A 13404-nucleotide genomic window follows, 5' to 3' on the forward strand; every position below is an offset into this window, starting at 1 on the left:
AGGTATGAAATAGAAAAGATTAAGCCTTGCCATCTTACAGATACTCACCCCCAGGAAGCTCCTCAATCTCTTTTGGTTCTTCACATAAAAGGTGTAAGGACCAGCCATCATCATGGTTGTTATACAAAATGGATGGGAGAATAGATGGAAATCATTTAGCATGTGATAAGGTATACATTAGGTACTCTAAAGACTCTTAAGTCTCCCTTCCTCCCTTCTGTTACTTCACACCACTACCTGACCCCAATATCATTCTGTAACACTTAATTGAATAAGATTTGTACTCATTTATCAAGACATATGGGTATTTCCTATAAAGCAGGTACATTATTATGCCTCAGAATGTCCTACTTAAATGCCAACATTCTCAGAGTAGATTTCAAATCCTACATACGATGTCACTTTCTGGAGACAAATGTTGGGCTCAGTATCTATCACATGACCTACTTCAAAGAGGAATAGAAGAGCATGGGTTGTTTCTATCAGTTGTTCTTGCTCTTCTTAATCTATCATGATTCACTATAACATGAATGATGACTTTTAGCACAGGAATAAAAGCACGATATAATTTCTAATATTCCAGGGCACCAGAAGTTTGCTCCTTCCCATGAGTTATAATTCAGTGAGCTTTTCAGTCAAGCATCTCTCTTCTTTCCCTAGTCTGACGTTTAATAAAAGGTTTATAAGTTTCTGTTCTCTCTTAGTTGGGAGACCAGGATAAGACTAAAACTACAATTTTGCCATAATCTACTGTGGCATGAGTGAATAGCTTGCAAGCATGATGATGTGACATGTTTCATAAGCAATATCTTTCCACTGCTCTGTGTTATGGTTTGAATCTAAAATGCCCCACATAAACTCATGTTTTTGAATACTAGATCCTCAGCTAATGGTGCTATTTGGGTGGGGGTAACTGTGGAAACTTTAGGAGGTTAGAGCCTAACTGGAGGAAGTATATAGATGGAAGTTTCTGTCCACCTGTTCCTGCAGCTGTTCAGTACCAATAAATACACAGAGGCTTAAATTAACTATAAACTGGTTGACCTATTGCTCAGTCTTATTACTAACTAGCTTTACAATTTAAATTAATCCATAATTCTTATCTATGTTTAGCCACATCGATTGGTATCTTTTCTCATTAAGGCATTCTCATCTTGCTTCCTCTGTGCCTGGCTGGTGACTGCATCTTTCCTTTTCTCTTCCCAGAATTCTCCTAGTCTAATTGTCCCGCCTAAACTTCCTGCCTTTCTACTGCTGAATCAGTGTTTTATTAAACCAATACAAGTGACAAATCTTTACAGTGTACAAGAGCAGTGTCCAACAGCAGAAAGTAGGATTTTAAACCAAGTTAAGAAAATTTCCTTTGAAAAATATCACCTAAGATGATTTTTTAAAAGGCAAAATGCAACTGGAATAAGAAACTTATATGTAGTTTATTTGATAGAAGAGTAGCAATTTCAGACTGTCTCAAGAACATCCCAGATTAAATATCCATTAAGCAGGCAACCCAGTTAAAAACCTAGTAATAACTTTTTACTTATTTATTTATTTGGTGTGTGTGTGTGTGTGTGTGTGTGTGTGTGTGTGTGTGTGTGTAAGAGAGAGAGGAGGATTTGTAAAGAGAGCAAGAAAAGGGGATATGTGGATGGAGAGGCCAACAACAATTTTGTGAGATTGGTTCTTTCCTTCCATCCCTACATGATTTCCAGTGATGGAACTAAGTTTGCTAGGCTTGTGAGACAAGTGCCTTGACCCATTGGTCTGTCCTGCCAGCTTCAGAAAGCTGGCAAGGTTTGAGCAGACACTACCAAAAAAGAAAGAAAGAGGAGGGGGAAAGGAAGGAAGAAGGAAGGAAGGAAGATAGAAAGAAAAGAATGAAGGAATAAAGGAAGGAAGGAAGGAAGGAAGGAAGGAAGGAAGGAAGGAAGGAAGGAAGGAAGGAAGGAAAAAGGGAGGGAGGGATAAATAGTAATATATCAATATTTGTGTGTAGGTACATGTGTTCCTCTATTGGTACATATGTGTTCTTGTACACATGGAGGTCAGAAGACCTTGGGTATCATTTATTAGGACATATTCACCATGGAAGGTTTTTGAGATAGTGTATCTCACTGACCTTGAACTCACTCAGAAGGTTAGTCTAGCTGGCCAAAAATCTCCACGGATATAGCTATCCCCACCACTCCAATGTCAGTATTATAATCCCTCAGGTATTTTTCCATAAGTTCTTGAGATCAAACTCAAATTCTCATGCTTGCATGGAAGCCAGGAACTTTATAGACTGAGTACTCTCCCTGATACCTGTACAAGCGTTTTGACATTATACTGAGGTTATGTCCAATGAGACTGCTGAAGGACGCTGAATGACAGTCACACAACCTCCTGAGTTCTAATGTTCTTGTGAGTCTTAACTACTTCAAAAGGTTGCACCAGAGGTAATACAGAAACATAAAATCATAGTTTTGCTTGATTCCATAGGAGAGATATATGAGCTACCAAAGCTCTGGCACAGGGACTGAGCTGGTCTTACAGGTCAACGAAGGATAGAAAAGGACTTAAGATCTGAGGAAAGGTGAAGGTTAATGAGGTGAAGGGAGCTGGAGGTCAATAGCAATCCTTGGACCTAGAAAAAGCTCAGTAAGGCAGTAAAATGAACCCTTAAATCTTCAGAGCTGGACACACATGAAGATTCAAGTAAGATAGGAGGTACTTACTTAAGCTGGGCTTCAACCCAAAGATGCCAGGGTCTCGAAAATCCCAACTGCTGAGTAAATTAGAAGGGCAGAGGGATAGGAAGAGAAAGGGTGAAGGACACCCTGTAAGCCAAGTCCTTGGAACTGCAAAAGGAATTACCGAAAGGCTACTGAGTTAGGTGGTTCAAAGTCTCCAGCCATCTAGAAGGAAGGATTGGTTCCCCATGTGCAGGTGTCGGTGTAGGCAGAAGAGGGCTATGTGGGGCAGCCTATGACCTTGTCCTGACTCTATAGAGTATTACTAGAGAAATACCCCCCTCTGGTACTCTTGCCTTCCTCTAGCCTAGCCATCCACTGAGGAGGTCTCAGGACCCAGGTAAGACCCAGGATCCTGACCTCTCTTTCAGAGACTTACTGTGCCTTGGGCAACAGCCTCTTAGAATTTAGATCAAATGATCTTGAGCTTCTTCAACTCCTGGTTTGCAGATTCTGCCCTTCTAGCGCGATCCATACTCAACATTTCCGTCTTGCCTCCAAACGCTAACCCACCTATCCCTTTTTCAGGGAAGTTTCCTTTAGTGCACTGGTTCTTAATCTGTGGGCCATGACCCCTTTGGGGAGTCAAATGATCCTTCAGGAGGGCTCGCCTAAGGCTATCAAAAGCATAGATATTTACATTACGATTCATAACAGTAGCAAAATTATAAGTTATGAAGTAGCAACAAAATTAATGTTATGGTTGGGGGTCACCACAACATGAAGAACTATATTAAAGGGTCACAACCTGGTAAAGGTTGAGGACCACTGCTTATATGCCATCTTGTGCTTGAAGGGCTCCAGTGATGATCTCAGAAGTGAGCTATAAGGCAAAGCCAAACATGAACTTCATAGGTCATGTACAAAAAGTGGTTTCAGTCATTAACTTCCAATTGAAATAAAGAATTACATGGCTTTTCAACTGAAGGAGGACAAATTTTCTCTTAATCATGGTTTGACTGAGCTAATATTTATACATTTAATGCAAATTTCAGCATTTTAGTTAAAAATGTTCTTTTTACAAGAGTTCTCCAATGAGAACGGTTGAAATTATATTTCTTAGTCATATGTGCAATGATTGGGGAGTATATCCAACTGATGGGCCAGAATATATATGCTTAAAAAAAAGAATGTAGAAACAAAAGCAGACAAGAATAGAAAGGGTTCCTTCCCTTTCTTCTTCCCCACCCCCTCACATTTTCTTTTTTCTTCTTCTCATCCTCCTTCTCACTCTCTTTCTTCCTGAAGCCTCTCATTCCTCCACTGACCTTCCTTACAAGGGCATCACTATCCCTTACCTTTCCATCCAGTCTAATAAAATAAGTCACACATATTTTGAATTCCCCCATTGAAAGATGGACTTAGAGCATTCCATCCTTACAATGGCCAGGTCTAGGGGGTGCAGGGCAGTATTGTATGCTTCCACTTTTAACTCTCAACCAACCAAAACATGAGTGTTTATCCTTAGGCATGGGCTGGAGCATCAGATTGAGCTCACTTGGGAGACAGACTGCGAATAATGGGCCATTCTGTTTTGACTGAGACACAATTGCCTTGAACTTGTCAGGAGTTCAGGTGTGGGGGTCCAGCTATCTGGGGGCAGTTGCTGGAATGTGATGGTCTGTGCCCTCCTGATTACGCATCTGCCAGGCTACAGCCCCTGTAGGGCCCGGCTCCATTTCACGGGAATAACTCACCTATTCATGAACAATGAGGGTCAGATTGTACTTTTCCTTAACACAACATTAACTCTCAAAGAGCTGGAAATTCAGCCCCTGGTCCTGTGAGCTTAGACTCCAAATCAGTCACTGAGAACATTATATGAGCAGTAATCCCATTAAATATATCGTCTTGCAAATATCTAAATCCAGTTAATTAACTTGTATTGCAGAAAAGCTCAGAGATAGAGTTTTTGGAGCGCAACCACACATTTTAGGGCCCTAATTGTATTTAAAAACAAATTTTGGGCTCTACTTTTTTACAGTAGGCAGGAAGGGAACTGCCTTCTTGGGGAAGAAATGGTGGTGGGGGCTGAGTTTATGAGACTTGAACAGAAGACAAGATATTCAAACATCTCAAAAATGAATTGCTTCCTTACATAAACTTTTTTTACTTGCATCCTTGGGAGATTTTTTTTAATAAAGGGATTAAACAAAGTCTGCTATTTTAATTAAAATTCATAGCAATACAATGTCATCTTTACAATGGTCACAGAAATTAACCAGCTCCTGGATTTAGCTACCTTCAGAGTTCAGAATCAAGTGACTTTAGCAAGATCCACCTCCCTCTCCCCATGTGTGGATTGTAAATTAATCACAAGAAGGGCTTAAAAATAAAAATAATGATTCTACTTAATAAAAATCCCTATTACTAGATTAGAAATGCTGCAGAATGGTTTTATTGGGGGGGCTATATAACCCCATCTCTGTGTAGGATGAGGGCATGTGGATATGCCTGAGAGATGGGGACGGAGAGAGACAGAGGCACACCGATGCAGCTGATACAGCACCCCTGCCGTGCAGGCTCTGTTCTTCCCTCATTCCACAGCCACACCGGGCCTTTATCCCTATTTGTCCGCAATATCAATCCCTTTAATATACAATCTTTTCGTTATGCTTCATGAAAAATCCACACCCCTGAAGTGTGATATTCAAGACCGATTTATTTTACAATACTTGAAACTGTGGTTTTTCTAGGCTATTGTTCAAACACAGACAGAAAAGAACCACCATAAAGTACAAGAATAGTTTAAATATAAATAGTGCTATCCTTCCAAATAGTTCACATTCTTCTCCTACATGTAAATCCATTTATACGTATGAAGAATATGTGAAATAATTTTTTTTTTTGGAATCTCAGTGCCAACTGAAATCTGGGGCAGATACAGTTTTTAAAAGATGTCAACAGGATTGGATTTATTCTCACTGAAATCCATGACCCCATTTGGGGCATCATAGTGCATTGTCCTGAAGAATAATGTCCTGAAAGTATTAAGAGATTCTTTCTAATATTATCATTCTCACTCTCCAAATGTCACCAACACAAAGCATACCACCCTTATTAGAAAAATGTGTCTTATTGGGTATTTATACCAACACAGCTTTGAGGAGTTTGTACTTAGAGGACAGGCAGGATGGGAGAATAAAGAATTCTGTTCATCTCCCAGCCTTCTTTAGATACATTTTATCTAGAGTCCACAGAAATAATGAATAGCTAACGCCAGACATGCCGCCTTGGACAGGAGGTTCTGCATAACATAGACAGAAATTGCTGCGTGTCTAATAATTTCAGGAATGTGTACACTCACCTTAATGAGTCTTTAGCCTGGGGTTGGGGGGATGGTTCAGTGGGTGAAGTGTTTACTGTGCAAGCTTGAGGACTTGAGGTTGGATCCCCAACCCCTATGTAAAAGCCAGGCAGACATCTGCTTAGACAGGGGCTCTACAAATGGAGATGGGATCCCTAGACAATCAGGCTAGCTGGACTAGTTCCATCAGTCAACTCTGCTTCAATTTTTGAGATGGGGGAGATTCCCAATATCAAACCTAAGGCCTCCATTTATAAGTGCCCACCCACATACGTGTAATATGCATGTGTCTGGAATTCCCCTCTGCATGCTGTGAATATCATTGGTTAATATAGGAACTGCTTTGGGACTATAGCAGAGCTATAGGGGAACAGAGCTAGGTGGGCAAAACTAAACTGAATGCTGGGGAAAAAGGAGGCGGAGTCAGGGAGAAGCCATGGAGTTACCACCAGAGACAATTGTGCTGAAATTTTGCTGGCAGGCCACGACCTTGTGGTGATGCATAGGTTAATGGAGATGGGTTAAATTAAGATGTAAGAACTAACCAATAAGAAACTAGAGTTAATGGGTCAAGCAGTGATTTAATTAGTACAGTTTCTGGGTGATTATTTGGGTTCCGGGTGGCCAGGATGAACAAGCAGAGAGCAGCCAGGAATGAACATGCCGCCTCCCTCCAACACGTATGCACACAAAAGACCTGGTAACCCCATCTTTAACCATTTTCCAAAAGCTTGCTGTGTACTTTGTTTTATTAAGCTCTAAGAATGAATCAGAAAACACCTCCTTTGCCTACTAACAGCTCTGTGAACTCAGAAACAACTATTTTTTTCCCCTTTATTGCACACCGTCTCTCTATGCAGTCCTGGATGTCCTGGAACTCACTAGGTAGGACCAGCTGGCCTCAAACTCAGAGTGAACCACCTGCTTCTGCCTCCCAAGTGCTGTGATTAAAGGCCTGCACCACTATGCCCAGCCATAAAGGCCTGTACCACCACACCTAGCCAATCACTTCTTCTGTTTAACAGATAAGGAATCCGAAGCTTCTGATTTCTCCTTTCTCGGAATTCCCCATGAATTCCTCAACTTGTTCATTCAAAGTCACAAATCTAATGAGTTAAGAGGCTGGGAATCAAATGCAGGCCATCAGCCTCCTGGTTTTTAGTCAAGAAGCTACACTGTTTTGTGAACACATTTTCCTGTAGCCTGTGTCTTAGTAGTTCCTGATATTGCTCATGTATGCTCACACTGCAACTGGGAATACCGAAGTCCTGCTGGTGGATCACAGGACTCCTAGAGGCAGACATAACCCAAGAAACAGTAAACCCAGTAGTGCTGAACTGTAACTTTAAACAAGAAAGCTACAAACAACTCGCCCGGGTGATGGAGGGTGCATCAACAGATTGCCAGTAGCAAATGCTTGAGCGAAACTCTGGGCACTTGGTTGGGCTGAGTCTGGTGAAAGGGTTAACCATCTCCCGGCCTCCACTCTTCCCTACCCTGGGTCATGTTGTCTAAAAGCGAGGCTCCCTGCACCACCGCTAACCCAGGATGTATCCTAATGACAGTATAATTAGAAGTATCGTTGTGGTAATGATTCTTTTCGTCTGGAACACGGGCTCACAAAAGGGGGCTCTCATTCAGCTAATCCCCCCCTTCCTCTCTCCCTTCCTCGGCTTTTTCCCTACTGAAGGTCAGCCGTACAGGGTTAATACCAGGTGTTTGACAAGTCCTCAGACTCGGGGCTAATCAAACTAATTAAAGAGAAACACATCCAAATTCTAGCGAGTTATTTTACTTTTAAAATGCTTCCCATTCATCGGGCTTCGTGGGTTTGCTTAATGAAGATGACAATGGGCCTCTTGTTCCTGCGACCCGTAGCCACTTGGTTCGGGTTCAGTGGGCCCAGAGAGAGGCATCCAGGCCTTAATCTGGTCTTTCTTTCCTACTTAAAAACCCAAAGGGTAGAGAAATTTCTGATTTTTATCAGACCCGCCAAGGCTGGAAAGGCAAGACGAAAACCATCTCCACGCACTGACTTGATATAGCCAGAATATATTTGTTTGACTTAAACGCCCCTTGGAAGACTTCCATTGCCTGTTTCCCACATGTAGAATAATACACGACCTCAGGGAAGCATTAGAGACACCAATACACTTTCCAATCCCTACAACCAAGAAACCCCTGGAACCTGTCCTTTAGAGAAACCTTTGTATTATCCCACAGCTCAGGATTCTCCCAGAGTGTCCCTATCTCAGCTCCTCTCCCAACAGCCCCCTAGGAATTAAAGGAGGATATTGAAGATACTGGGGCCAGATGTGAAAGAGAAAATGGAGTTTGGATTCTAAACAGGAGTGATTATTCCTTTAAGTCAAAGGAATTTTCATAGTCACCAAGTACATCTCAGATGGGACTGCTCTTGGCATGAGCAAAATAATACCTCTGTACAAGTAACTAGGTAAAGCATTTGAAGGTAGCTTGAGCATTTAGAACAAATATAGATTAAAATGCATGTGCTCCTGCCATGTTAAAAACAAAATTCAACAGACAACTGTTTTAATATATTTAATGTATTTAACAAGGCATAGATCTTTAAGATGTGGCTTTTAATAATGTTAACCAAATTCACCATGAGATTATGGTTTTAAAACTCATAAGCCATAAATAAATACCACCCCCAAGATTCAAAACCTTAAAATCTAAATTATTCAATGTAATATCTTCTCCTTTAGCACAAAGATATTAAATGACATTTTAATCCTGCCATCCAAATAATTATCTAGCATATGAACATTACACTGAAAACCACCATTGTTTATTAGGAACTAAGATTTAAATGAGCTACTTTCTTTCAGCAGGTTTTTCTTAAAGTTTTAAAATTATGTTTATGAGCGTTGCAGGCTAAATGTAGATCAGGTCTGGTCAACACCACCTCACGAGCTCTGACTAATCGTGAAGATTATTTTATGTCTGAGAAATGAATTTGCACCTGTGACAGTTCATTGTTTCTAGGTTGAAAGTTATTAGATTTTATAAGACAGCCCATACTCAAATGACTCCCTTGTTTCTCTGAACAGAAGGGAAGCAGACTAGATAGCTAAATGGGGCCGCTTTGGTATCGCTTCCTTTTGGGTGTGGAGATATGCTACCTCCATAATGTGTTAACAGGAATTATGACAAAAAAAGATGAGATCGTTGGCTTTTAACCCTTTATTATAAACATTTAAGAAATATACATTAAAGCTTAGAGGGGAAACCGTTTTCAGCAAACTAGCTAGCCTCTAGATAAATAAAACTGGGCAGTTTTCTATGTTAGATTTCTTTTATATGTCTACCTGGAGAATAGGCAAATGTATCCGGTTTCTAACTAATTTGCATCTTTCATTTTGGGGCTCCTCTGGACCCCAAATATTTGTGAAAAGCAGGTTTATGTCAATCCCAGGACATTTAATTTCTCTATAGATTCTGTACACCCCCTCACCTGTGCCAAACAAGAAAGATGTTCTGGAAAAAAAAATCACAATTTCTAAATTCACAAATATGTGAATGGCTCAAAGCATAAAATGTTGCAGTGGTTTTAACATCCTTAACCCATGCACAAAAGCTGTTTTGAACCCAGGTGTATTTGAAACTGGAAAAAAAAATAACTCAAATGAATAAAGGTCTTATTTTTTTTTAATCTGGCTACAACCTTAGAAAGTTCACTAAAGAAGATAAAATGTAGCAGTTAGACCTTTCCAATTTAATGTGAACACCAAGGTGAGCCTGACCTGAGTGGCTCCAGCTTCACTCAGAGTTACTCTGAAATCTTTGCTTATTTCTTGCTCAACAGGATGGATCCAAGACATGAGAAATGCCAAGTCCTGGATGGCTGCATTTTCTTGCTTATTTTTTTAAGGTCAAGAACTGGACTTAATGCATGGGCTTTCAGATGGTAATAATGAAATCAAATTCATTTGTTATTCGAGTTTAAGACACAATCGGAGAACCATTACCAAAAGGCAGTCACAAACCCTTAAAACAACAAAGCTTCTTTGTTTCTCTTATTCTTACGGTCCCAAACATGCACAAATTTTCTGCCTCCAATGCCTCTTAAAGAAACTACTAATAAATTAAAATTAAAAATTATCTTGTCTTTCTCTCTCATTTCCATCCCCAAATAGTCCCCCCCCCCAAATAAACACACACTTTTTTCAGAGTCTTTTTTTTTTTATCACCTAGGGAATTAAATCCCAGCTATGGATTCAAAATGACAGATTTTGTGGGTTTTACTTCTCAGCGATGATGTCATTTGCGGGGAATTGTTGGGTAAACCATACACTCTTTTCAGAAACCTGCAATTACCTCTCTGAATAAAGAGATCAATGTCATGTTTCTAGAAATAATGGCTAATGATACGTCTCCCAAAAGGAAGTGGCGTTATTAATTACCTCATTGTGAACACACAGTTTATAGACAGCTCAGAGGGCCACTCGCCCAATTAAGTATAATGACTATAGCTCCAGTTAGTCCAACTGCATCTGGATTAACAAGCTCACAGCTTTACAGGCAAGGGAAGCAGACATGCGCAGTTAGACGTGCTCTCAGGCCATACCTGCACACGGGGAAGAAGTGGCAACGAGAAGGGAAAATTCCCAACTATTTCGCAATCATCCCCTTTGTCTCTGAGTCAGCTGCCTCAGTATTGACCTCACCACCAATGTTATTTAAACTGTATAATTTACATTATACGTTTAACTATATACTTATATGTGAAAATATTTTAAATGGGTTTAAAGATATAAAAGTTTAATATTGCATTTAAAACTATATTTGAATTGTATTCATTTCTGTATATACTCATAAAATGTATAAGATTTATGTAATAAGTTATATGTAAGTTGTATGGGTAATTACAGAACTATGTATTTATACATAAAATACAGTAAAGATATAGAATAACTTAACACAAAAAATTGACAAAGAACAATGAACCATGACCAAGAGGTTGAAGATTCCAACTAGAATTTACCACTGTCAAGAATAAAGTCCTGATGTTAGATGTGGTGACACACTGAAATCCCAGCACTCTGGGGTGAGTTCGAGGCCAGCACAGTAACACTAAAACAAAAAGAATGAAGGCAAAGTCTGTCTGTCTGTCTGTCTGTCTGTCTCTCTCTCTCTCTCTGATGTCACCCTACTTCCCATCAGTGGGTTACCCCAGCAGTCCTGGACAGTTTGTTTCACTGAATTTTCTAATTGTTGTGAACACTACATGTTGAGATCTGGGTAATGACATGGGACATATAATGTGTGTTCTGTTTGTCTCATTAACAAAGTTAATCAAAGCAATGTATCACTGACGAAGGACATGTCTCACTCCCTAACTCTGGACACACTGGGCTCTCCTTGACTCTAACATGGACCAGAGGGGACTCCCCTCTTGTGAGGATGTCATTGGTGTCATAGAGGAGGAACTAGGGACGCTGGGTGTCCAGATACCAACTTCACTTCCCATCTCAACATAGACATTATGAAAATCTCATAGAGTTCATGAAAGCCTCTTTTTGTGGTTGGAGGCTGCTTGTTCATTTCCCGGCCTAAAACAATCACACAGAAACTGTATTAATTGCAATACTGTTTGGCCAATAACTTAAGTGTATTTCTAGCTAGCTCTTACATCTTAAATTAAATTATTCCTATCATTTTATATTTTACCACAAGGCTTGTTGTTTACTGGCAAAGTTCTGGTGAGTCTATCTCCTGTGGTGGCTTCATGGCGTCTCTCTGACTCTGCCTACACTCTTTGTACATCTCTGTTTGGATTTTTCACCTGGCTTTACTCTGTTAAGCCATTGGCTGAAAGCAGTTTCTTTATTAGCCAATGGCAATGAAACATATTAACACTGTACAAAGGGGAATCTCACATCATCCCTTGACCACTTAAAAACCTCCCATATTGCCCCTAACAGACCATGTAGAATTAAAGTAACTGAAATTGAACATCTATGTCAGGAATATGCCTAATTTCACTCCTGGAGAAACACTGGCAAGTGGATGTCAGGAGCACAAACAAAATGTTCACAATGGCAGCATTTGAGACTAAAAATGATAAACAGTGTAAGGCTGGCCAGTGTGGCTCTTTTACTTTTCTGATTTTCCGGAAAGCTTTATTTGTTAAGATACAAATGAGATGCCGCTACAGGAAATCTGAACAGAATACTAGGCAGCAAGGAAGAACAATGACGCACACATAAGTATAAGTTGTTAAAGTGTGAGTGAAGCAATGCCAGACACAAAGGGTAAGAGAGTGGTGTAAGTCTGGAGAGAGAGGCCAAGGTCAAGAGTCAGGGAGGACACAGAAGGCAGAAGTGCTTGGCAAGAACTGATGGTTCACAAGTGCCATCTTCACACCCATCCTTTATCCACACAGATATTTAATTTATAAGCATGAAGATTCTGTATCTTATATAAAATATTTTAATGCTTCCCATTATTTCTAAGTTCTGGAAGCCATGTTTCCGGGAAGAATACTTCTGAGGATGTTCCCAGCCATGTCATTTATAGGATGGAAAAATGACAAACAGGTAGCAGATATTGTAATATAACAATGATTAAGACCATACTGTTATGATTGTTATCCAGGAAATGCCCCTGGCTACCAGTTTATAGGGATAGAAAGTTAGAAAACTTCAGAGGCCGAGTAGACCGAATTCAGGAGGTGGGATTCCTCTAGCTCTCAGCCTATCTGATCAGAGATGATCACTGGGACTTGACTTTCACTTTGCCTTCGGCTACATGAGCACAAGGCAAGTGGCAATAGCCTCACATTTTCTATAAATATGACCTGTAATTTAAAAAGAGTGGGAGGCTGTATGTGGTTTGTATGTGCCTATGAATGTTGGTACTCGTGTGTGGCTGTGCTCGTAGAACCAGTGCTGGGTGTCTTCCTCCATAGTTGTCCCACCTCATTACACGTAGTGTTCATACAAAGCCTGTTGATGAACCCAGAACCCCTTAATTCAGCTAGATTGGCTGGCTAGAGCTCCAGGGAGTTAACCCCTACCTCCTGCCCCCTCTCAGCACTGGGATTCCAGATGTACTCTGCTGTAAGTCCCCATGCTTGTACCCTGAGCACTTTATCAACTGAGCTATCTCAGGTAATAAAAATGATTTTTAAAAAAAAAGCATTTCTTGAAAAATGTGGAAAAGAACTAATAGGATTTCAATTAAGTGTCTTGAGCAAGGACAATGGCAGCAAATATTCCCACCTGGACAAGGTGGCTAGAAAACCCAGCACCAAGGGAGAACTATATCTGTGAAGAGTGAGTAGGCCCTTTTCTTCTACCCCAGCTCCTCCTCTGTCCGTCCGCCTGTCTCTCTTCCCTACCT

Source organism: Microtus pennsylvanicus, chromosome 5 (genome assembly GCF_037038515.1).
Source record: "Microtus pennsylvanicus isolate mMicPen1 chromosome 5, mMicPen1.hap1, whole genome shotgun sequence".
Taxonomy (NCBI): Eukaryota; Metazoa; Chordata; class Mammalia; order Rodentia; family Cricetidae; genus Microtus; species Microtus pennsylvanicus.